Below are 27,117 nucleotides of genomic sequence, written 5' to 3'. Positions count from 1 at the left end.
TTAATGCACTGTAAACCTATGGAGAAAAAAATACTAATGTTACTTATATTAATTCCATTATATGATTGAGAAACTTGGGATTAAAAACATATCCCAATGGACCACAGCTAAGACCAGGCAGAGAAAGAATTGAGCAGGCTTACCTGCTTCCTAAGCTTATACTTTTAATTATTTCATACTATACTTGTAGTTTGGAGGATCCTGGCACTAGGGTGATGCCTATGGAGGGGGAAATAAGTGGAGTAGTTTGAGAAATATTCAAATAATAAAAGCAGCTGGACTTGGTGATGGGTTATATATGTAGGTTGAGGGAGAGGGAAATATCTAGGATGATGGTTGTTTGCTTGAGCAGATGGTCAGATTGTGTGACTATTGCTAAGATAAAGAATATTGGAGAAAGGCAGGTGTTTGAGAAAAGATTCTAAGCACTCCATACTTCAGATTCTGAACATTCCTATCATCTTTTTAGTTACATTAAGCCTCTACTTGGAAATGTGATTTTAAAATGTCCTCTTAATTCTACTGGTTATTGCACGGACCAGCCTAGAAAAAGAGAAAAATAAGGTGTCAGAATAATATAAAAGAAAGCCTCCATGATAACTTTCTTTCACAAATAGGAAGAATAGTTATACAAACAAGAAAACAATTTATAACTTATTTGGACTCAACAAATTTTTTCTAGATTAATAATATAGATTAAATTTATGAAAAAATCAGAAAATTATAATTGTTAACAGGTTTAAAATTTAGGGGATAAAAATAGATGAATGCCCCAATGAATGGATTCAAAATAATACCACTTAAATACTGATGTATTCTGTCACATCTTTCCAGCAGATTTCCACTGTGAAACCTTTCTAGTAATGGGTGAAATCTGTAAAAAAACCAATGAGATGAGGGTCAGCAAGAGTTTTTGTGGTATTTATGTTCAATATGGATGACAACTCCTATAGACACTATGGATTAGAGGAAGGGACACCAGTTTATTCCACTGTTGTTTAAAAAGCTATTATTTATGCCTCTCCTCAGTTTCTTTAGTCTGGCTACTTCATCTTAATTGAAGGATGTTCTCATTCTTTGCTCCTATAAATTTGAATCCTTCAAAAATGAGGCTGAATTACAATCTTCACATTTGGTTTGTTAAGGTAGGGAAAACCACCTCTGTGTCTGAGAACAGGGAAGGGAAAAAATTGCACGGAAAAGGCTCAAGTTTTGGAACAGTAGCTGTGGAGACCAGGACTGGGAGGTAACAAAATTTTGTTAAAAAGATTATTAAGCTCTGCTCAGGGCTGTAATGTATATGTGTGTGTCAGAAGAAACAGAAGAAGGAAATCATCAACTGAATCTGAGCCTCAAAATTTAAACAGTAAAATGAAGAAAGTCCCCAGGTATCGTGAAACAGGAAGTGATAGGACCTCATAGGTCTTGTAGTTTCCTTTGCGTTTGCTAAGGGTATACCATTAACTGATTTCAGAGAAATTAAATAAAAGGCTTTTCTTAATAAAAGTTTCTCAGGGAAGAGTTCACCTCAAGAGTAATATTTAGCCAAAATCATTCATAAATAATGGATTTTGCTTTGTTTCTTTAGCTCTCAATCTACTGTTGTCATGTCTGTTGTTTGCTTTTTTTTTTTGAGATTTATTTATTTATTTGAGAGAGAGAATGAAAGACAGAGTGAGAGAGTGAGCAGGGGGGAGGGGGTGAAGGGTACAAGGAGAGGGAAAGAGAGAATCTCAAGCAGACTCCCTGCTGAGCACAGAGCCCAACAGAGGACTTGATCTCATGATCCTGAAATCATGACCTGAGCTGAAATCAAGAGTCAGACACTCAACCAACTGATCCACCCAGACACCACTCTGTTGTTTGCTTCTTACGGCAGTAATCTTTAGTACTGAAATTTAGTCTAAAATGAGACAGTCATTTTCATTCAGTGACTACATAAATAGTGACACACTGTGGAAGGTGAGGCATCCTGGACCCACACTTCAAACTCCAGTGTGACACTGTAACTTTCTTCCTGTTGCACCAGAGTAAATTTTAACCAGAATGACCCAGGAAACTGAAATGATCAGAGGAGTACTTTCTGAAAGTTACTTGGGAGCGGGACATAGGATGGACTGAGACCAGTGAAGACACACTGTATAATAGTCTAAATATGAGGGTACCACTACCTGGGCAATAGTGGTGATGATGGAAAAGAAATATTAGTTAAAAAAAAAAGTTATGTTAGGATTCTGAAAAGCTGATTTATTTAATGTGGGCATTGGGGATAAGGAAGATGTGAAACATGATACAGGTAGAACCTAATATGTGATAATGATGGTCCCATTGGTAGGAGAACCTGGATTGCATAGAAAGGTGTTGGAGTAACGCAAAGGAGATTAGACAGTGTTGTTGACTGTATTCTACTCCCTTTAGGTTTTCCTTTTGTGTTGCAATGGCAACAGACAGGACAATGGATGTAACATAGATATCTTGAGATTATGTATATTTGTCACCATAGCAGTCAGAGAAATGACAGGCATGAGTAGTACTCAAGATGTGCTAAATTTTCAGGTTGCATGTACTCTTTTATCAATCAGCTTAAACTTTCCTCCTATTATCTCACTCTCTAACCTCTTACACACCTTTCAACTCTGTAAGGATAACAAAACAAAACTCTATTATCATCCTTATGATACATCTCATATATACCTGAAATCTCCTAGTGTCTTACTAAGACATATTCTTCTTATAAACTGAGAAACTTATTTATATGGATCCAATCGCTTCTCGGTCTTTTGGCTAAGATCAAGTGTTATTTATATGGATCCAATACAATAAATTTTTACCAAAGAACCTAACGGCAAAACATTCTTGAGCATACAAAACTTTTTCCAAGGAACTCATCAATTCCTGCCCAGTTTCATATGTTTTTCTAAATGTCTTATCTCCCTATATATAGAAGGCTACATCTACATCTTTTCACTTCCTACTCTCCCGATCACTATATCCTAACACCTGTAGTAATATTTAGCTGGCATTTGTAATGTTAGGATTAAATTATAGGAGAGAAGTCAGAAATATAGTTTTGAGATTCATTTGCATAGTGATTTGAGTCACTTGGAAAGATAATGAACAGAGAAGAGGGGAGATTAGTGCACAGAGAAAAGAAGAAAGTCAAGGATGGAACCTTGAGGAACTGCCCACATTTTGTGGCATTGAAGAGTGGGGAAAGACCCCGTGAAGGGGAGAGAGGCAAAAGAAAGAGATGAAGGAATTACCAAGGTATTCTAATGTCATAGGTAAGACAGCTGCTTCAAAAGGTGGTGGTGGAATGTACAATTTTCTCTTTCTGAGCATACGAGAGATAGGCCCTGAGAAAGATCATTGATAACTTCTGATAAAACAGGTTTAGTGTAGTGTTGTGGGAGAAAATCAAATTGAAAAAGGTTAGGGATGAATGGTTGATAAACAGAGGCATTAGCTTGATAGTTTGTAAAAACTCATAGATCAGCTGTAGAAGCCTCACAGACCACATTAATGTGCTCTTTTATCACAGAGAATAATTTGAAACTCTTCATACCACATTAGTCAGAAACTGGGTTTTATTTTATTACTATCAATGTATTGTACAAGTTAAGGCAAGCTATTTTTAACTACTTCCACTTTCTTACCTAAATTTAGCCTCAATACCCAATTGAAGTGATATTAGGATGATGTTTATGCACCAGTGGAAAAAAGGGGTATTTGATTACCATTTAATGGCTATTTAATATAATATTTACAAGAAAATATAATTTTTAAATATTTGAAAGACTTCTACATAAATATTAACTAACCAAAAAATCTTTGATCAGATGGTGAGAACAGATTTTTTACTTTAGAAAATATGCTCATTTTCAGGTTACTATGAAAAATACTCTCAAGATACTCAGAGAAGACATATTCCCTGCTTACAAGGATCTCATAATCAACTAAGAATATAAAGTTGGACTGCTAAATATGTACTGTTACAGGCAGAATGAATTTGTCCCCATTCCTTAGTCCATGAGGTTTCTATGAATATCCTCATACAGGCTCTATTTTACCGTTTGTAAATGGTGTGGAAATTATATTAACTCAGTTGTAAAAGATAGGGCAATTCTTAAGCTTTTGCTAGCACTCAGTTGCCAAAAATGGCCATTAAAAGCTGATGGTTTTACTGCAGGGTAGCTGTGGTGAGTCTCACATTTCTTACACACAAAAAAGAATCTTGGCATGGTTTAGAAGCAGGAGGATGTACTAAATGGGTACTGACACCATTCACATTACAATGTAAGCAATTTCTCCACTGTGAATGGAGTATTCGGAGTAGTTAATGTTGTTTTGAGAAAATGTTCCTCTTTTTTTTAATAGGACTCTGGGTGTATTATTACTGAAGATTGATATATATCCTCAGATGGCATACATGTATAGGTGTGTAAGTGTGTGTGTATATGTGTGTGTACATGCACTAGGTACAATACTTGGTGACAAGGAAGAATGAGAAGTCACGTACCACTGACTGAGAGACATTGGCCTCTCAATGCCCATTCTGGAATGTTCTTCTGTAGTCCACCTGCTCCAAATCATGGTATTATTACTCACTAATTTAGATTTTGAGAATTATATTACTACAAATTATCATGCTCAGTTTGCATTGCTGAGAGAGAGGGCAAGAAGACATATTTAGCTTCTGAACCTAAAGACTGTTACTCCTTCCCTACAATCAATCTCTCTTGACAGTGAGTCAGCAGAAGGGTAATTTTAAAAAGGCTTCACTGTTTTTATGCTACCATTCCCATAATTCCCCACAAAAATCACCAAAGGGTATAAGGAAATAACTAACTTCAGTAACTTCTTGGTGGCTAAATAAAAGAAGTCACAATGTAGGAAGTTTAAAATCATTGACAAAATATGACATTATCTATCCAGTTTCCAAAAAACTTATGGTTTCACATGATGTCTCCTCACAGGTTAAAGAAAATGGTTTCCCTGTCTCAAAATCATTTGTTTTATCTCTCTTCTTTTCAAATAAAGAGATAAAAATACATAGAGATGCATCAAGAAACAATAGTGTCTATGGATAAAGAAGGAAATACTTTGCATGCTAAGGAAGCTAAACATTCTCTTTTCTATCTTTTGTTCTTTATATGAATGATATGATTAAAATATGTTCTCAATAGGGAGATAGCATTAAAAAAGTGTCTCAGGGATTTAGCCTTTAGAGCTACATTGCCTAGACTTTCATTCTACCCTAGTTCTTTCACTGCTCAGATATGTGGTCTTGTGCATGTATCTATCTTCACATCAACAAAATTGGAATAATAATAGTATGTACCTCAGAAGTTGTTTGGAGGTTGATATTAATTCATGTATGAAAAACATTTAGAATATAAATTATTTATTAATTTGCTCTTATCATTTTCTTAAATATATAGGCATAGAAGAGGAATTGTCCTTTGATCTATAGATCCTTAACATTATCTGCATTTCTAAGTAAATGCCTTAGTAGAGTCATATATTTATATATTTTGGAAGAATTCATATGCAGTGAGAATTGTGGTTCTGTGGAAATTTGGACATTCAATGAAATCTATCCCTAAAATTATAGTCTTTTGGGGAGGAAATCCTTGCCCCACCCCAATTTTATCCATAGTTTTTTAGCTATCTGGTTCTTTTCTTCTTTTTTAAATTGATTTTGGCCATTTAATTTTTTCCTGGAAATTGTGCATTTCATCATTGTATTAGTTTGCAAAGGCTGCCATAACAAAGTAGCAGAAATTGGGTGGCTTAAACAACAGAATTTGTTTGTCTCACTGTTCTGGTAGGTTAGAAACCTGAATCAGCAGGGCTGGTTCTTTCTGAGGCCCATGAGGGAAGCATCTATCCCAGGTCACTCTCCTTTACTGTAGATGGCTGTCTTCTCCCTGAGTCTCTTCATATCATCTTTCCTCTATGCTTATCTCCTCTTCCTATACCATTCTATTTGTAAGGACACTAGTCATACTGAATTAGGGGCCCATCCTACCCAGCTTTGGCCTCATTTTAACTAATTACATCTGCAATGACCCTATATCCAAATAAGTTCACATTATGAAATATTGGGGGTTTCCTAACATATGATTTTTATGGGGATTCAATTTAACCCATGGCAATTAGTAATGTCAAATATTTTCTTATTGTGTTTTAAATAGTATTTTAGTATTAAAAAGTCTTCCTTATTTTTTTTAAAGATATTTTATTTATTTATTTGAGAGAGAGAATGAGATAGAGAGAGAGAGCATGAGAGGGGGGAGGGTCAGAGGGAGAAGCAGACTCTCCGCTGAGCAGGGAGCCCGATGTGGGACTCGCTCCTGGGACTCCAGGATCGTGACCTGAGCCGAAGGCAGTCGCCTAACCAACTGAGCCACCCAGGCGCCCAAAAAGTCTTCTTTATTTTCATTTGATTTCTCCTCTAATTTATTTAATACATTTGTAATCATTTTCTCATAGAGTATTTCAAAAGTATGCATAAATAGGAAGAATAGTATAAGCAACTGCCATATAACTATCACCCACTATCAACAATTATCAACTCATGACCAATCGTTTTAAGATTTTTTTTTTATTTGAGTGTAGCTGAAACAAAAGGTTACTTTAGTGTCAGGTGTACAGCGTAGTGATTCCACAAGTTTGTACATTATGCTATGCTCACCACAAGTATAGCTACCATCTGTCACCATATAACCCTGTCACAATATCATTGGCTATATTCCTTATGCTGTGCCTTTTGTTTCCATGACTTAGCCACTCATGGCCGATCTTGTTATATGTACACTTCTGCCCTCTCCAGTCATATGCATTTTTGAAGTAAATCCCAGATATTATATTATTTTATCTGATAATGGTTTTACATCTCTAAAACAATGAGAACTTTAAAAACATAGCCACAATAGTAACATTATACTTAATATTATCAAAAAATAAACAATAATTTCTAAATATCATCAACTATGTAGTCAATTAAAATTTCATCAAATGCCTGAAAAATGCTTTTTGGTTTTGTTTTTTTTTTTTTCTCATTTCCTCTGTCCTTCCCTCCCTTCCTTCCTTTCTATAGTTCAGGAGTCAGCAAACTTTTTTTATGTAAAGGACCAGAAAATAAACATTTCAGGGTTTGTTAGCCACATACAGTTTTCATTGTATATATTATTTTGTTTACTGTTATAAACATTTAAAAATGTAAAAGCTTTTTTAAGCTTGTAGACTGGAAAAAACAGGTCACAGGCTAGATCTGACCTATAAGCTACAGTTTGCTGACTTCTGTATAGTTTGCTATTTGAACTGGCATTAAGATCTATGTTGTATTGGTTTGAGATTAGATATGCGTGAGATTTATTAGAGTAAACACCAATGAGAGAAAATAGGAAAGAAACCAGGACTGTCTCAGAGCACCACCAGATTGCAATGCAGTTCTGACTGTTGTGGAGGGAAAGAGAAAAGTGGGGAAGATTGGGCAGAAGAGTCCCAGACTGCAGTGCAGTTCTAAGGAAGTTTGACAAGATGTATGGAGGTCCCCAAGCCAAAGTAGTTCGTCAAAGGGTCCCAAGACTACCAGGAATGAGCATCCCTTAATAGCCATGCCACAGTTAGTCACTGGCTGGGAACAGCTTGTGGGAGGCATAGCCTTAGCACAAATGCAGTGATAAAGGCCAGAGCCCAGAGCTGGGGATATCAGTCAGTTTGTTCCCTGCAGTTGGAGTTCAGTGAGGTGCATGGCTACCACACATGCACTGCAATTGTTTGATGACTCCTAATTTTTTGTTTATCTATTACAAGTCTCTCTCTCACATAGAAAATTATTTGTTGAAGAAATTAATTATTTGGTCTGTGGAATTTATCAGGCTGGAAATTGGTGATTATATTCCATTGGGTTACTTAACATGTCTGTTGTTGCCAACTAGGCCCTGAAATTGATAATTATACCTAGACATTAGTTCTCAATTTAAAGATTTAATCATATTCAGTTAAATTTAGGGGAAGAATACTTTATGTGTAATATTATGATATTAGCATACATTGATGATATACAAGGTGCTCCTGATGTCTGTGCATCTTACAGACTTAATTCAGCTCTCATTTCAGCTACTGATACAGTGGATATATCCAGGAGAAATCAAATTTATTGGATCCTACTTCAGGCACACTGTGTGCCTTTTCACCTACTGTCAGGACCTTCCCTGAAGATATAGGGCAAATGAGTGAGAGATGCAGAGGGGTTAAACTCCTGAAGAAGGGTATTGATGCCCAAATTCTCCTATCTTTTTTTAAATATTATTTTATTTCAATTCAACTAACATATAATGTATTATTAGTTTCAGAGGTATAGTTCAATGATTCATCAGTTGCATATAAAACCCAATGCTCCCTTACATCACGTGCCCTCCTTAATGCCCATCACCCAGTTACCCCATCCACCCACCCACCACCCCTCCAGCAACCCTCTGTTTCTTTCCTATAGTTAAGAGTCTCTTATGGTTTGTCCCCCTTTCTGATTTCGTCTGATTTTATTTTTCCCTCCCTTCCCCTACGATCCTCTGTTTTGTTTCTTAAATTCCACATATGAGTGAAGTCATATGATAATTATCTTTCTCTGATTGACTTATTTCACTTAGCATAATAACCTCTAGTTCCATCCACAGACTTGCAAATGATAAGATTTCATTTTTTGATGTAATATTCCATTGTATATATATACCACTTCTTCTTTATCCATTCATCTGTCGATGGACATCTCAGCTCTTTCCATAGTTTGGCTATTTTGGACATTGCTGCTATAAACATTAGGGTGCAGGTGCCCCTTTGGATCACTATGTTTGTATCCTTTGGGTAAATACCTAGTAGTGCAATTGCTGGATCATAGGGTAGCTCTATTTTTAACTTTTTGAGGAATCTCCATACTATTTTCCAGAGTGGCGGTACCAGCTTGCATTCCCACCAGCAGTTTAAGAGGGTTCCCCTTTCTCCACATCCTTGCCAACATTTGTTGTTTCCTGACTTGTTAAATTTAGTCATTCTGAGTGGTGTGAGGTGGTATCTCATTGTGGGTTTGATTTGTAGTTCCCTGATGCTGAATGATGTTGAGAATCTCTTCATGTGTCTGTTGGCCATTTGGATGTTTTCTTTGGAAAAATGTCTGTTCATGTCTTCTGCCCATTTCTTGATTGGATCATTTGTTCTTTGGGTGTTGAGTTTAAGAAGGTCTTTATAGATTTTGGATACTAGCCCTTTATCTGATGTGTCATTTGCAAATATCTTCTCCCATTCTGTTGGTTGTCTTTTGGTTTTGTTGACTGTTTCTTTTGCTGTGCAAAAGCTTTTTATCTTGATGAGGTCCCAATAGTTCATTTTTGCCCTTGCTTCCCTTGCCTTTGGCGATGTTTCTAGGAAGAAGTTGCTGCGGCTGAGGTCAAAGAGGTTCCTGCCTGTGTTCTCCTCTAGGATTTTGATGGATTCCTGTCTCACATTTAAGTCTTTCATCCATTTTGAATTTATTTTTGTGTATGGTGTAAGAAAATGGTCCAGTTTCTTTCTCCTACATGTGACTGTCCAGTTTTCCCAACACCATTTATTGAAGAGACTGCCATTTTTTCCATTAGATATTCTTTCCTGCTTTGTTGAAGATTAGTTGACCATAGAGTTGAGGGTCCATTTCTGGGCTCTCTATTCTGTTCCATTGGTCTATGTGTCTGCTTTTGTACCAGTACCATACTGTCTTGATGATTATAGCTTTGTTATAGAGTCTGAAATTCAGAATTGTGATGCCACCAGCTTTGGTTTCCTTTTTCAGCTTTCTTCTGGCTATTTGGGGTCTTTTCTGGTTCCATACAAATTTTAGGATTATTTATTCCAGCTCTGTGAAAAATGTTGATGGTATTTTGACAGGAAATACACATTGAATGTGTAGATTATTCTGGGTAGCATAGACATTTTAGCAATATTTTTTTTTTTAAAGATTTTATTTATTTATTTGACGGAGAGAGACACAGCAAGAGAGGGAACATAAGCAGGGGGAGTGGGGGAGGGAGAAGCAGGCTTCCCGCCGAGCAGGGAGCCCGATGTGGGACTCGATCCCGGGATCCTGGGATCATGACCTGAGCTGAAGGCAGACGCTTAATGACTGAGCCACCCAGGCGCCCCATTTTAGCAATATTTATTCTTCCAATCCGCGAGCATGAAATGGTTTTCCATTTCTTTGTGTCTTCCTCAATTTCTTTCATAAGTGGTCTGTAGTTTTAAGAATACAGATCCCTTACCACTTTGGTTAAATTTGTTCCTAGGTATCTTATGGTTTTTGGTGTAACTGTAAATGTCATTGATTCCTTAATTTCTCTTTCTTATAGCTCATTGTTAGTGTATAGAAATGCAACTGATCTCTGGGCATTGATTTTTATATCCTGCCACTCTGCTGAATTCCTGTATGAGTTCTAGCAATTTGGGATGGAGTCTTTGGGTTTTCCACATATCGTGTCTTCTGTGAGGAGTGAGTTGACTTCTTCTTTGCCAATTTGAATGCTGTTTATTTCTTTTTGTCTCCTGATTGCTGAGGCTAGGACTTCTAGTACTATGTTGTACAACAGTGGTGAGAGTGGGCATCCCTGTCGTGTTCCTGACCTTAGGGAAAAAGCTCTCAGTTTTTCTCCATCGAGAATGATATTGCTGTGGGCCTTTCATAGATGGCTTTTATGATATTGAGGTATGTTCCCTCTATCCCTACACTGTGGAGAGTTTTAATCATGAAAGGATGTTATATTTTGTCAAATGCTTTTTCTGCATCAATTGAGAGGATCATATGGTTCTTGTCCTTTCTTTATTCATGTAGTATATCACATTGATTGATGTGGATGTTGAACAACACTTGCAGCACAGGAATAAATCCAACTTGGTTGTGGTGAATAATCTTTTTAATGTACTGTTGGATCCTACTGGCTAATATCTTGGTGAGAATTTTGGCTTCCATGTTCATCAAGGATCTTGGTCTGTTTCCTTTTTGGTGGGGTCTTTGTCTGGTTTTGGGATCAAGGTAATGCTGGCCTCATAGAAAGAGTTTGGAAGTTTTCCTTCCATTTCTTTTTTTTTTTGAAATAGCTTCAGAAGAATAGGTATTAGTTCTTTAAATATTTGGTAGAAATTCCCCTGGGAAGCCCATCCAGCCCTTGACTCTTGTTTGTTGAAAAGTTTTTTGATGACTGCTTTAATTTTCCTGCTGGTTATGGGTTTGTTCAGGTTTTCTATTTCTTCCTGTTTCAGTTTTGGTAGTTTATAAGTTTCTAGGAATGTGTCTATTTCTTCTAGATTGTCTAATTTTGGCATATAGTTGCTTATAATATGTTCTTAAAATAGTTTGTATTTCCTTGGTGTTGGTTGTGATCTCTCCTTTTTCATTCATGATTTTATTTATTTGGCTCCTTTCTCTTTTTGATAAGTCTGGCTAGGGTTTTATTGATCTTATTTATTCTTTCCATGAACCAGCTCCTAGTTTTGTTGATCTGTTCTACTGTTTTTGGTTTCTATTTCATTGATTTCTGCTCTGATCTTTATTATTTCTCTTCTCCTGCTGGATTTAGGCTTTTTTGCTGTTCTTTCTCCAGCTCCTTTAGGTGTAAAATTTGGTTGTATATTTGAGACTTTTCTTGTTTCTTGAGAAAGGCTTATATTACTATATATTTCCCTCTTAGAACTGCCTTTGCTGTACCCCAAAAGTTCTGAACTGTTGTGTTTTCATTTTCATTTGCTTTCATGATTTTTTAAAATTCTTCTTTAATTTCGTGGTTGACCCATTCATTTTTTAGTAGGATGCTCTTTAACCTCCACTGAATTTTGTTCTTTCCAAATTTTCTGTTGTGATTGAGTTCGAGTCTTAAAGCACTGTGGTCTGAGAATATGCAGGGAATAATCCCAATCTTTTGGTGCCAGTTGAGACCTGATTTGGACCCAGTATGTGATCTATTCTGGAGAATGTTCATTGTGAACTCGAGAAGAATGTGTATTCTGTTGCATTAGGATGAAATGCTCTGAATATATCTGTGAAGTCCATCTGGTCCAGTGTGTCATTCAAAGCCCTTGTTTCCATATTGATCTTCTTAGGTGATCTGTCCATTGTTGTGAGTGGGGTGTTAAAGTCCCCTACTATTACTGTTTTATTATCAATGTGTCTCTTTAATTTTATTATTAATTGGTTTATATAATTGACTGATCCCATGTTAGGGGCATAAGTATTTACAATTTTTAGTTCTTCTTGTTGGATAGACACTTTTATTATGATATAGTGTCCCTTTTCATCTCTTACTACAGTCTTCGGTTTAAAATACAATTTGTCTGACATAAGGATTGCTACTCCAGCTTTCTGTTGATGTCCATTAGCGTGATAAATGGTTCTCCAGCCCCTCACTTTCAATCTGGAGGTGACTTTGGGTCTAAAATGAATCTCTTATAGAAAGCATATCTATGGGTCTTGTTTTTTTTTTTTTTATCCAATCTCTAACCCTGTGTTCTTTGATTGGAGCATTTAGTCCATTTACATTCAGAGTAGTTATTAAAAGATATGAATTTAGTGCCTTTGTATTACCTGTGAAGTCACTGTTTCTGTATATTGTCTCTGTTCCTTTCTGGTCTTTGTTACTTTTGGACTCTCTCTTCACTTAAAGGATCCCCTTTAATATTTCTTGCAGGGCTGGTTTAGTGATCACAATTTCTTTTAGTTTCTGTTTTTCATGGAAGCTCTTTATCTCCCCTTCTATTCTGAGTGACAGACTTGCTGGGTAAAGTATTCTTGGCTGCATATTCTTCTCATGTAGTACCCTGAATATATCATGCCAGTCATTTCTGGCCTGCTGGGTCTCTGTAGACAGGTGTGCTGCCAGCCTTATGTTTCTACCCCTGTAGATTAAGAACATCTCTCCTCAAGCTGCTTTCAGGATTTTCTCTTTATCTCTGAAATTTGCAAACTTCCCTATTATTTGTCTAGGTGTTGACCTATTTTTATTGATTTTGAGGGGGATTCTCTGTGCCTCCTGGACTTGAATACCTGTTTCCTTCCCCAGATTAGGGAATTCTCAGCTATAATTTGTTCAAGTAATCCTTCTGCCCCCCTCTCTCTTTCCTCTTACTCTGTCCCCAGTTATTCTAATATTGTTTCACTTTACGATATCACTGATTGATTGAATCCTCCCCTTGGTGATCCAGTAGTTGTTTATCTTTTTGTCAGCTTCCTTATTTTCCATCATATTGTCTTCTATATCACTGACTCTCTATTCTGCCTCATTTATCCTAGCAGTTAGAGCCTCCATTTTTTATTGCATCTCAGAAATAACATTTTTTATTCCAACCTGATTTAGATTTTAGTTCTTTTATTTCTCCAGTAAGAGATTCTTTAGTGTCTTCTGTGGTTTTTTTAAGCCCAGCGAGTATCTTTATAATTGCTGTTTTGAATTCTAGTTCTGACATCTTACTTATATCCATATTCATTAAATCCCTGGCTGTGAATTCTGTTTCTTATTCTCTTTTTTGGGGTGAGTTCTTCCATCTTGTCATTATGTCCAGAAAAGGATAGACAAAAGGGAGGGAAAATACAAATATAGCAACAATGACACCAGAAAAATATACACTACACAAATCAGAAGAGAACAGAAACCAAAAAGAAATGAAAAGAAAAAAAACTGAGAAAAAACTCAAGCAAGAAATAGAACATAACAGAACAATAAACTGGATGCTGAGTGTCGTTTGGTCTAGATCCCAAAATAGGCAAGAAAGAAAACCTTATATATACAAAAATGTATAAATGTAAAGTGAAGTTTAAAATGAAATTTAAAAGTGTAAAAGTGTAAAAATGAAATTTAAAAAAGACAAAAATATTTGATAAGAAAATAATTGAAAAGGAAAATAAAATATAAAACTGAAGGACTAAAGAATAATAACTATACCAGAAAAATATACACTACACAAATCAGAAGAGAACAGAAAAGAATCAGATAAGAAAAGGAAAAAAAAAATGGGAATAAAATTCAGACAAGAAGTTGAACAGAACAGAACAGAACAATAATCTAGATCCTGGGTGTATTTTGGTCTGTTTGTTAGAAGAAACTAGATCTCAAAATAGGGCAAGAAAGAAAACATATATATACAAAAATGTAGTTGAACACAATGAAAGGAAGCCAAAAATCAAATATATATATATATAAACTGTGAGTGTAAAAATGAAAATTTAAAAAGACTTAGAAAATAATTGATAAGACAAGAAAATAATTGGACTCCATAAGCAGCCCCTGCCAGGATTGTGCCGCCCTCACTGCCAATCCACCCCACAGCCACCACTGCCCTTTGGAATGGCCAGTAGGGGACCTGCCTATGGCCTGAGCTGGGGGGTACAGCCGAAGATTGAGAAACAGTAGGATGCAGACCTGGAGCAGATCCTGATCCAGTGAATCACCACCCAGTGCCACAAGCATGCAGGCTGGCCCCAGCCTGGGCTGCAGAAATCCCAGAATTGGCTTAAGGATGGCATGGTGCTGTGTGAACTCATCAACGGGCTATACCCCAAGAACTAGCCCCAGTGAAGAAGATCCAGGCCTCCATTATGGCCTTCAAGCAGCTGGAGCAGATCTCTCAGTTCCTGCACTGGTGGAGCACTATGGCATCAACACCACTGACATCTTCCAAACTGGACCTCTGGGAAGGAAAGAACATGTCATGTTTGCAGCAGATGCTGATGAACCTGGGTGGACTGGCGGTAGCCCAGGAGGATGGGCTTTTCTCTGGGGATCCCAACTGGTTTCCTAAGAAGTCCAAGGAGAACCCTTGGAACGTCTCGGACAACCATCTGCAAGAGGGCAAGAACGTCATTGGGTTGCAGATGGGCACCAACTGCAGGGCATCCCAGGCCAGCATGACCAGCTATGGAATGCCCTGCCAGATCATCTGATCCTGCCCCAGCCCTGTTCCTGCCCTCCCATGAATGGTTAATATATATATGTTTTAGCAGTGACATTCCCTGAGAGCCCCTGGGGCTTTCAGACTCCCCTCGGCCTGGGTGGGGGTCTGGCCTGCCTCCTCTGGGGATGCCCAATGGCAGGCTCTCCCCCGTGCTTACTAATACATTCCCTTCTTTAAACCCCTTCCCCCAAAAAAGACAAGAAAATAATTGAAAGGGATAACAAAATATAAAATTGAAGGACTAAAGAATAATAACTATACCAGAAAAATATACACTACACAGTCAGAAGAGAACAGAAACCAAACAGAAAAGGGAAAAAATGGAAATAAAATCAGACAAGAAGTTGATCAGAACGGAACAATAAACTAGATCCTAGGTGTATTTTGACCTGTTTGTTAGAAGAAACTAGATCCCAAAATAGGTCAGAAAGAAAAACATATATATATATATATATATATATATATATACATATATACGTATATATATATATATATATACACACAAAAATAAAGTTGAATACAATAAAAGGAAGCCAAAAATAAAAATACGTATATAAACCATAAGTGAAAAAATGAAAATTAAAAAAGACTTAAAAAATAATTGATAAAATAAGAAAATAGCTGAAAAGGATAATAAAATATAAAACTGAAGGATTAAAGAAAAGTAAGAAAAAAACACGAATGCTATATGCTTTTTTCCTCAAAAGCTGGAGTTTCACAGTTTTGTATGATCGGTAAACTTGGTATTTGCCAGAAGTTCCCTCTGGTCTTCTAGGGGAGGGGCCTGTTTCGCTGATTCTCGGGTGTCTTTGCGGGGGAGGAATTGCACGGTTGTTGCCAGGGGGCTGGGCTCAATGTGCGGCTGGGGCTGAAAATGGCGTAGCCCTAATCTCTATTCCAGGAGCTAAAAGTTTGCATCCCCCACTCTTTAGTGAGCCCTCACAGAAAAGCGGTCAATCACTCTTGTCTCTCTAGTTTTGGACCAAACTCTGTGTTCACCCAATCTGTGACTGAGCATTTTTATCTCAGGCACGAAGACCCCCTTATGAGTCTCTAAAGTTTACGGACTCTTGTAGGGTGTACCGGGCTGCTCCTCTGGGGGTAGGGAAGGGGGTCTCACTGCAGTTCTGCCTTTTGCTGGGCCCCTGCTCAGAGAGTTTCCCCTGACCATGCAGGAGTTCCCAGTTTATGGCAACACCGAGCAGAAAGAAGCACCTGGTCTCACTGTTTGCAACCAGCTTCCTGCTCCAATGTCTGGGAACTCTGCCACACTCAGGCACCAATCTTTTTGTGACCCCAGGGATCCTGAGACCATGCTGACCCACCTGGGATTCCGCCTCCTGAATGCCTCCTGAGCGCCTTTCAGGTAAGCTTATAAAAGTTCCGATTTTGTACTCTGCTGTTTATAACACTTTCTAGTAGCCGGTTTATGGAGGCTTTCTACCCCTGAGGTTTATCTTCCAATGTATCACCTCAGATTCACATCTCTGCATCTCCTACCTTGTAAAAAAGTGGTCACTTTTCTATTTGTAAAATTCTTTTCTCAGATCACCGGTTGATTTTGCAGGTTTTCAGAATGATTTGATAGTTATCTAGCTGATTTCCAGGGACCAGACAAAACAGGATCCCCTACTCCTCCACCCATCTTGGAGGGTCTCAAATTCTCCTATATTTCACCAGTGGGAGCTTGTTCAAGTTCGTTAGTAGGTCATTTTTGAAAACGATTTTTAAAATCAAACTTAGTGAGATATTATTTGTATGCAAGATCATGCTCACATTTTACTTATTCAGTTTGATGAACTTGGGCAATTGAAAAAAATCCATGTAACAACTACCCCCAGGCAAGATATAGTGCATTCCTTTTTTACTTTACACTCATATACATTTTTTCTTTTACTTATTTATTTATTCTTAAACTTACAATGTTATATTAGTTTCAGGTGTACAATATAGTGATTCAACAATTCTATACATTACTTAGTGCTCATCACAATAAATGTACTCAATCCCCTTTATCTAATTCACCCATCCCCCAACCTACTTCTGGAAACCACCAGTTTTTCCCTATATTTAAGAGTCTGGCTTTTTTTTTTTTTTTTTTTTTGGTCTCTTTTTTTTCTTTGTTCATTTGTTTTGTTTCTTAAGTTCCATATATGAGTGAAATCATATGGTATATATCTTTCTCTGACTGACTTATTTCACTTAGCACTATATTCTCTAGATCCAACCATATTGTTGCAAATGGCAAGATTTCATTTCTTTTTATAGCTGAGTAATATTCCATGTGTGTGTTTGTGTATGTGTATGTATATATATATATACACTTCTGCTTTATTCATTCATCTTTAGATGGACATGTGGGTTGGTTCCATATTTTGGCTATTGTAAATAATGCTGCAATAAGCATAGGGGTGTATATATCTGGTCAAATTAGTGTTTTTGTATTCTTTGGGTAAATACCCAGTATAGAACTTCTGGATTATATGGTAATTCTATTTTTAAATTTTTGAGGAACCTCCTTACTGTGTTCCACAGAGACTCTACCAGTTTGCATCCCCACCAGCAGTGCACAAGGGTTCCTTTTTCTTCATATCTTTGCAACACATGTTGTTCCTTGTGTTTTTGATGTTAGCCATTCTGCCAGGTATGAGGTGGTATCTCATTGTGGTTTGGGTTTGCATTTCTCTGATGATGAATGATGTTGAACATCTTTTCATGTGTCTGTTGATCATATGTATGTCTTCTTTGTAGAAATATCTGTTCATGTCTTCTGCCCATTTTAATTGGATTATTTTATTATTATTTATGTATTTTGAATACTAACCCCTTATAGGATATATCATTTGCAAATATCTTCTCCCATTCAGTCGGTTGTCTTTTTGTTCTGTTGATATTTTCTTTTGCTGTGCAGAAGCTTTTAATTTTGATGTAGTCCCAATAGTTTATTTTTGCTTTTATTTCCTTTGCCTCAGGAAACATATCTAGAAAAATGTTGCTATGGCCCATGTCAGAGAAATTACTGTCTATGCTCTCTTTTGGGGTTTTTATGGTTTCAGATCTCACATTTAGGTCCTTAATCCGTTTTGAGTTATTTCTGTGTATAGTGTATGAAAATGGTCCAGTTTCATTCTTTTGCATGTAGCTGTCCAGTTTTCCCAACACCATTTGTTGAAGACACCATCTTTTTCCCATTGCATATCCCTGCCTCTTTTGTAATAGGTTAATTGACTATTTAATTATGGGTCTATTTCTGAGCTCTCTCTTGTGTTCTGTTGATTTATGTGTCTACTTTTGTGCCAGTTCCACAGTTTTTGATTACTATAGCTTTGTGGTATATCCTAAAATCTGGGATGGTGATACCTTCAGTTTTGTTCTTTTTCAAGATTGCTTTTGCTGTTTGGGGTCTTTGTGGTTCCATACAAATTTTGGGATTATTTGTTCTAGTTCTATAAAAAATGCTGTTGGTTTTTTTTTTTAATTAATTAATTTATTTATTTGAGAGAGAAAGAATGAGAGAGAGAGGGCACATGAGAGGGGGAAGGGTCAGAGGGAGAAGCAGACTCCCCGCTGAGCAGGGAGCCCGATGTGGGACTTGATCCCGGGACTCCAGGATCATGACCTGAGCCGAAGGCAGTCGCTTAACCAACTGAGCCACCCAGGCTCCCAGCTGTTGGTATTTTGATAGGACTTGCATTCAATCAAGATATAGCACATTTCTATCATCCTAGAAAACTTCCTTCTGCTCCTTTGGAATTAGCTCCTCCCTCAACCTCAAACAAATATTAACCTCATTTTTAACACTACAGATTCATTTTTTTAGTACTAGAAATTCATATAAATGGAATTTTACAATATGTACTTCTTTGTGTCTATCTTCTTTAACTCAGGATAAAGTTTTGAGACTCATCCACATTGTACATAGGTAAATCTTTTTTTTTTTTTTTTTTAATTGCTAAGCAGTATTGCCTTAGATGAATATATCAAGATCACCTGCATAGTCAATTGGTGTTCCATAATCAGGCACTCCCTACCAGAAGGTGTTTTTCAAAAAGTCCATAATTCTCTACTTCATATAGCACTGTCTTGCTCTAGGAACCCCATAATCTGAGGTATGAGCCTCCCATTGGGTCTAGTCATAAACTTCACACCATGTTGTTTTCACCAATGATGCTTTGAATTCTACAGGGTCTGCAAGGAGGCATCACAGCATGAAGATTTTCTTAAATAAAATATCTTTTGGGATAATTCATATACAGTTGTAAGAAATGATACAGAGAGATTCTGTGTACATTTTACACAGTTTTCCTCAATGGTAACTTCTTTTTTTAAAGATTTTATTTATTTATGAGAGACAGAGCGAGCGAGAGAACAGGGGGAGGAGCAGAGGGAGAGAGACAAGCAAACTCTGCACAGAGCACTGAGCCCTATATGGGGCTCAATCTCAAGACCCTGAGATCATGACCTGAGCTGAAACCAAGAGTTGGACACTCAACTACCTGAGCCACCCAGGTGCCCCTCAATGGTAACTTCTTGCAAAATTATAGTAAATATAACAACCAGGGTATTAACATTCATTTTGCCAAGATACAAACATTTTATCATCACAAAGGTCTCTCATGTTGCCATCCTACAGTCACATCAACTTCCCTCCTACCCCCATCTGGTCCTTAAGTCCTGGCAACCATTAATCTCTTCTCCATTTCTAAAATTTTGTCCTTTCAATAGTGACATGTAAGTGGAAATATATAGTATGAAACCATTTGTTATTGACTTTTTTCACTCTCTTTAATTCCCTGGAAATTCATTCAGATTTTTATGTGTATCACTGGTTTGTTCTTTTTTTTTAAATTGCTGAATAGTATTCCATGGTATGAATATACCACAGTTTGTTTAAGTGTGTTGAAGGATATCTGGATTGTTTCCAAATTTTGCATATTATGAATAAAGCTGCAATGAGCATTCATATAGATTTTTTTTGTGAGCATAAACTTTCAATTTCTTTGTGGCAAATGCTCAAGCGCAATTGATGAGTCATATGGCAGTTGTATGTTTAGTTTTTTGAGAAACTGCCAAAATATTCCCAGAGTGGTTGTATCATTTTATATTCCAGTTTCTCCACATCCTTGTCAGTATATGATGTTGTCACTATTTTTTATTTTAGCTACTCTGATAGGTGTACAGCGATATTTCATTTTGTTTTAAATTTTCATCTCCATAATGACTAAGGATGTTGAGTATCTTTTGTGTGCTTATTTGTCATCTGTTTCCTTTCTGTGAAATATCTGATCATTCATTTTTTGGCATGAAGACTATTGTTCTAATAGTTTTTGAATTGCTTAAGTATTCCCCTTCCCCCAGTGTATAGTTACCAAAATAAATGGCTATAGTGTCCTTTAGGAAAAGATTGGGATATTTATGACCATTTATACTTGTCATGGTGTTCCAGGGTTCTCCCTGCTTAGGACTTCCAAAAACTAACAAGAGGCCAATTACTATTGGGGAATCTATTCTCAGAATTCTGGTTATCCTTAAAATCTTTTAATTTTCCTGATTGTGTAGTATCCTTATTTCCTGTTCATCTAATTTGCCCCTAGGGAAGCTGTGTATTAACCACTTCCATAAATCTCTGCTTATCATGCTTCCCTAGCTGTTTCTCTGACCTCACCACTCATAATTATTGCACCCATCCAGCTTCTGTCCCTTCTTGCTGCTTGGACTCTATTGTTTTGAGATCCTATCATAAACATTGCTATTATTTGACCCTGTTCTCTAATGTCATCTTCTATTTATTAGCCTTAGCCTACAGAGGAGAACTGTGCTAAACTTTAAAATATTGCTGGTTATCTTCTCATTAACATATTTCTTGTGATTTGGGTAAATATTACGGGTTTTCTGGCCCTGTATGTTATATTCACTCTAGCAAACCCACTTATATTAGCTTTTAAATAACCTTTTCCCATATCTGATAATAGCAATTCAGACATTTCCACCTCACTTAGTATAAGTCATTACATTTTCCATGCTTCTAGGAGTTATCCTAATAAGATGTTTATATCTCCTTAGGCCCTTGATAGAGAGAGAGTTATATTCTATATTTTGGGAGAGCATACATTGATAGTTTCCTCCTATCCAACTTTATGTTCTGGTCCTCTTGATAAGACTCCCCCAGGATCTAGTCCCACTGGCTCATCCTGGCATATGATGGCTAGGTCCAGTGGCTCTTTTGAAGTACAGTTCCTTTTCCTCCCCAGGCCCAGAATGTTCTCAGTCAGGACAGATTTCAAGGGATGTTTTTGTGGGGAAGAGGCCTCTGCATTTTTTTTTTTTAAGGAAGGGAGACTTGTTATCTTTTTTTAGAGAGATGTGGGCCATTTCTATAGGCTCAGGAAGTCTAGAAGACTTTGAGAATTTTCAGGGCACCAACTAGATATACCCATTCCATAGGTCAGGGTCCCATTTTTCTCTTCACTATGGTTCTGACCTAGGTGTAGCACTTCTGCCTTATTTGGGAGTTTAACATTTTTAGTTTGGTGAATGTGAGGATTGCGTTCTGAGCTGGGTCCTCAGTTTTCTCTGCCCTCTGGCTTCAAGAGACAATAGCCCCCAGAGACTTGGTGTTTCACCCTTAGCTTTTACTTGCTGATTAATCACCTTAGCTATATGTCATCTTTTTCAGAATGATCAAGTTTAGGAAAAACCAATTGTACTGTTCTTATAGTTGTGATTTCCCCCATATTTCTTAAATAGTTTATATGCTGCACCAGCTAATGCACTCCCGTCCTTCATCATGGTACCCCAGTACCACACTAGTAACAATTTTAACATTTGCATTGCCATGATGTGCCAGTGGCTATCTATAGTCCATTCATAGTTTGCCATGTGGTGGGAGTGATCCAGCTTCAAATTCCCATCCAAATTTGGCTCTCTTGAACAACTCCTGGCACTAAGCTCACAGGGTAGATTCCCAGGGAAGTAGAATCTGTGATGGAGATTAGTGTGCAGGTGGCTTATTATAAGTTTAGAGAGGAAAGGAAAGAAGTGGGGCTTTGCAGAGGAAGAAGATTAACTGGATCTAGTTTCAATTGAAACCTTAGCTGAACTTCAGGTTGTGTAAAGATGGATTAACCCTTCAGAAATGCTCTGAATTGGAGCATAGAAGACAGATCTTTCTATGTTCAACTTCACCTGGAAAAGAAATATCACCTTAGGCAAGGTGGCTGTCTTTAGTCATCTGATGGGACTGATACCTGAGAGCTCTCTGCCAGACCCTCTCTTAGCAGTTCATTTAAGAAGGTATACAGAATATCATCCCATACTAGTATATATTATAGATATTTCCACTTTAAAGTTTCTTAGTACCCCAATATATGCATACACTAGAGTTTATTCAATGCATTACTTTTTTGTAAGAGATTTTATTTATTTATTTGAGAGAGGGGGAGCACAAGCCAGGGATGGTGGGGGGCAGAGGGGGAAGGAGAAGCAGAGTCCCGCTGAGCAGGGAGCCCCCTGAGTGGGGAGCTCAATCCCAGGACCCTGAGATCATGACCTGAGCCTAGGCAGATTCTTAACTGACTGAGCCACCCAGGTGCCCCAATCCATTCCCTTTTGATATATATATATATATATATTTCAGTCTTCAGGTATTAAATAGTACTACTATAAGTAGCCTTATGTTTACATCTTTTTGTATTTTTGTCAGTGTAACTTTGAGATAGACTCATAGAAGTGAGATTGCTACTTCAAAAGGTAAATATATATGCAATATTGCCGGATATATCCAATATCCCCTTCATTGGCATTTTACCACTTTGCAGCACCAATAGCAAGTAATGACAGTGCTTATTTATTCACAATCTCATCAATAGACTGTATTGTTAAACTTTTGATTTTCCAATCTGATATGTGAGAAATGACATCTCAATGTAGTTTTAATTTGCATTTCTCTTATTATGAATGATACTGAGCATCTTTTCATATGGATAAGTCATTTGCATTTTTAACTGTCTCTTCATATTTCTAACTCATTTTTCTGTGGGGTTGATGTTTTTTTGTGTGTCTATTTTTGTCATTTAGAAGTATTGTATACACTGAGATAGCAACCCTTTTTAACATAAATTACAAATTCATTTTTGCACTTTTCCATCTGTCCTTTTATTTTGCCCATATATTTTGTGATATAAAGTTTTATTTTATTTTTTATGTAATCAAATGTATCCATCTTTTTCCATACTGCATCTGAATTGTGGTTGGGAAACATTTACTCACTTCCAGCTTATAGAGTAATTTACACTTGATTTTTGAGGAGTCCTGCTCTAGGCCGAAAACTTATGTGTGATCACTTAGACCCAAATTAAGGCAAGTATAGTCTTTACCTGGAAAGCTGCCCTCCTCACACCAGACTTGGTGCACAGACTGGAGGAAGGTACAGTTAAGGACTCAGCACCCACACTTCCAATGCTCTTGGATTGCCGACATATAAATATCTGCATTTATAGCCCCAATGACTCCATTTAGAGAGGAGATTGGGGGAGAAGGGCCTGCCCAAGCCTTTCTCAAGTACCTCTTTCACAGATACCACCTTATCCAGGCACCTTGAAGATATTTTCCTCCACTTTCACTCAATTTTTAGTATTGTTCCACTTCTAACCCTTCTTCAAGTCTCTCCTTGGCCCCAGGTCCATGCAAAAGCTGTAGATATCCTCCCATCTGCTTACATCTGACTCTCACCCTGCAGTTACTGGGGGAAAAATAAACCACTGGGAAGCCAGTACATTTTTCCTGTTTTACCTCTTGCTTACAGTGTCTCAGTGAGTGAGTAAAGGCTTGACTGTTTCTTTCATTTTGACTTGTCCTAATTTACCACCTCGACACATGGCAGCTCAGCTCTCTCTAGCTCAGCTATTGACAATTATAAATACTTACATTAATTCAATTTTTACACTCATATCTCTGATACATTTGTAATTTTTAGTGTGAGGAATGTATTCAATTATTATTGTTTCCTTTTTTTAATTTAATTTAATTTTATTACTTTATGTTAATCACCATACAGTACATCATTAGTTTTTGATGTAGTGTTCCATGATTCATTGTTTGCGTATAACACCCAGTGCTCCATGCAGAACGTGCCCTCCTTAATACCCATCACCAGGCTAACCCATCCTCCCACCCCCCTCCCCTCTAAAACCCTCAGTTTGTTTCTCAGAGTCCCTAGTCTCTCATGGTTCATCTCCCCCTCCAATTACCCCCCTTTCATTTTTCCCCTCCTTCTCCTCATGTCCTCCATGCTATTCCTTATGTTCCACAAATAAGTGAAACCATATGATAACTGACTTTCTCTGCTTGACTTATTTCACTTAGCATAATCTGCTCCAGTCCCATCCATATTAATGTAAAAGTTGGGTATTCATACTTTCTGATGGCTGAGTAATATTCCGTTGTATATATGGACCACATCTGCTTTATCCATTCCTCTGTTGAAGGGCATCTCGGCTCTTTCCACAGTTTGGCTATTGTGGACATTGCTGCTATGAACATTGGGGTGCACGTGATGCTTCTTTTCACTACATCTGTATCTTTGGGGTAAATGGCCAGTGGTGCAATTGCCAGGTCATAAGGTAGCTGTATTTTTAACTTTTTGAGGAACCTCCACACTGTTTTCCAAAGTGGCTGTACCAACTTGCATTCCCACCAACAGTGTAAGAATGTTCCCTTTTCTCCACAACCTCTCCAACATTTGTTGTTTCTTGCCTCGTCAATTTTTGCCATTCTAATTGGTGTAAGTTGGTATCTCAATGTGGTCTTGATTTGAATTTCCCTGATGGCTAACGATGATGAACATTTTTTCATGTGTCTGTTAGTCATTTGTATGTCTTCTTTTGAGAAGTGTCTGTTCATGTCTCCTGCCCATTTTTTGACTCGATTATTTGCTTTTTGGGTGTTGAGTTTGAGAAGTTCTTTATAGATCTTGGATATCAGCCCTTTGTCTGTAGTGTCATTTGCAAATATCTTTTTCCATTCTGTGGGTTGCCTCTTTGATTTGTTGACTGTTTCTTTCGCTGTGCAGAAGCTTTTTATCTTGATGAAGTCCCCAAAGTTCATTTTTGCTTTTGTTTCAGTTGTCTTTGGAGATGAATCTTGAAAGAAGCTGCTGTGGGCGATGTCAAAGAGGTTACTGCCTATGTTCTTCTCTAGGATTTTGATGGATTCCTGTCTCACATTGAGGTCTTTCATCCATTTTGAGTTTATCTTTGTGTATGGGGTTAGAGAATTGTTGCATTTCATTCTTCTGAATATAGCTGTCCAATTTTCCCAGCACCATTTATTGAAGAGACTGTCTTTTTTCCATTGAATATTTTTTCCTGCTTTGTTGAAGATTGTTTGACCATAGAATTGAGGGTCCATATCTGGGATCTCTATTCTGTTCCATTGGTCGATATGTCTGTTTTTGTGCCAGTACCATGCTGTCTTGGTGATCACTCCTTTGTAAGATAGCTGGAAATCAGGCAACGTGTTTCTACTTCCTTGGTGTTAGTTGTGATCTCTCCCTTTTCATTCATAATTTTATTAATTTGGGTCCTTTCTCTTTTCTTTTGGATAAGTCTGGCCAGTGGTTTATCGATCTTATTAATTCTTTCGAAGAACCAGCTTCTAGTTTCGTTGATCTGATCTACAGTGTTTCTGGTTTCTAATTCATTGATCTCTGCTCTAATCTTAATTATTTCTCTTCTAATGCATGGCTTCAGCATCGTTTGTTGCTTTTTCTCTAGTTTTTTAAGGTGTAAAGTTAGGTGGTGAATTTGGGATTTTTCTATTTTTTTGAGTGAGGCTTGGATGGCTATGTATTTCCCCCTAAGGACCGCCTTTGCAGTGTCCCATAGATTTTGGACTGATGTGTTTTTGTTCTCATTGGTTTCCATGAATTGTTTAAGTTCTTCTTTGATTTCCTGGTTGACCCAAACATTCTTTTTTTTTTTTTTTTTAAAGATTTTATTTATTTATTTGAGAGAGAGAGAATGAGAGACAGAGAGCATGAGAGGGAGGAGGGTCAGAGGGAGAAGCAGACTCCCTGCCTGAGCAGGGAGCCTGATGCAGGACTCGATCCCGGGACTCCAGGATCATGACCTGAGCCGAAGGCAGTCGCTTAACCAACTGAGCCACCCAGGCGTCCGACCCAAACATTCTTGAGCAGAGTGGCCTTTAGCTTCCAAGTGTTTGAATTTCTGCCAAATTTTTTCTTGTGATTGAGTTCCAGTTTTAAAGCATTATGGTCTGAGAATATGCAGGGAATAATCTCAATCTTTTGGTATCAGTTGAGACCTGATTTGTGACCCAGTATGTGGTCTATTCTGGAGAAAGTTCCATGTCTGTTAGAGAAGAATGAATATTCTGTTGTTTTAGGGTGGAATGTTCTGTATATATCTATGAGGTCCATCTGGTCCAGTGTGTCATTCAAAGCTCTTGTTTCCTTGTTGATTTTCTGCCTAGATGATCAGTCTGTTGCTGAGAGTGGAGTATTGAGGTGTCCTACAATTAACGTATTGTTATCAATATGACTATTTTGGTTAACAGCTGGCTTATGTAGATGGCTGCTCCCATGTTGGGGGTGTAGATATTTACAATTGTTAGATCTTCTTGTTGGATAGACCCTTTAAGAATGATATAGTGTCTTTCTGTGTCTCTAACTACAGTCTTTATCTTAAAATCTAATTTGTCCGATATAAGAATTGCTACCCCAGCTTTCTTTTGAGGTCCATTGGCATGGAAGATGGATCCATCCCTTCACTTTCAGTCTGGATGTATCTTTAGGTTCAAAATGAGTCTCTTATAGACAACATATGGATGGGTCCTGTCTTTTTATCCAATCTGCAACCCTGTGCCATTTTATGGGAGCATTTAGGCCGTTCACGTTGAGAGTGATTATTGAAAGATATGAATGTATTGTCATCATGTTGCCTGTGAAGTCCTTGTTTCTATAGATTGTCTCTGTAAATTTCTGTTCTATATCACTCTTGGGGTCTTTCTCCTTTTATAGAACCCCTCTTAAAATTTCTCGCAGGGCTGGCTTAGTGGTCACGTATTCTTTCAGTTTCTGCCGGTCTTGGAAGCTCTGCATCTCTCCATCCATTCTAAATGACAGCC

The 27,117-nt window shown here is 37.4% G+C and overlaps 1 pseudogene; it reads left to right on the top strand.

The window, feature by feature from the left end:
• The first annotated feature begins 14,342 nt into the window (after window positions 1-14,342).
• On the top strand, window positions 14,343-14,962 carry LOC116630596 (annotated as a pseudogene).
• Window positions 14,963-27,117: the final 12,155 nt, after the last annotated feature.

The sequence above is a fragment of the Phoca vitulina genome, unplaced genomic scaffold (genome assembly GCF_004348235.1).
Source record: "Phoca vitulina isolate PV1807 unplaced genomic scaffold, GSC_HSeal_1.0 scaffold4, whole genome shotgun sequence".
Classification (NCBI taxonomy): domain Eukaryota; kingdom Metazoa; phylum Chordata; class Mammalia; order Carnivora; family Phocidae; genus Phoca; species Phoca vitulina.
This window is presented reverse-complemented; position numbering and strand designations above follow the sequence as displayed.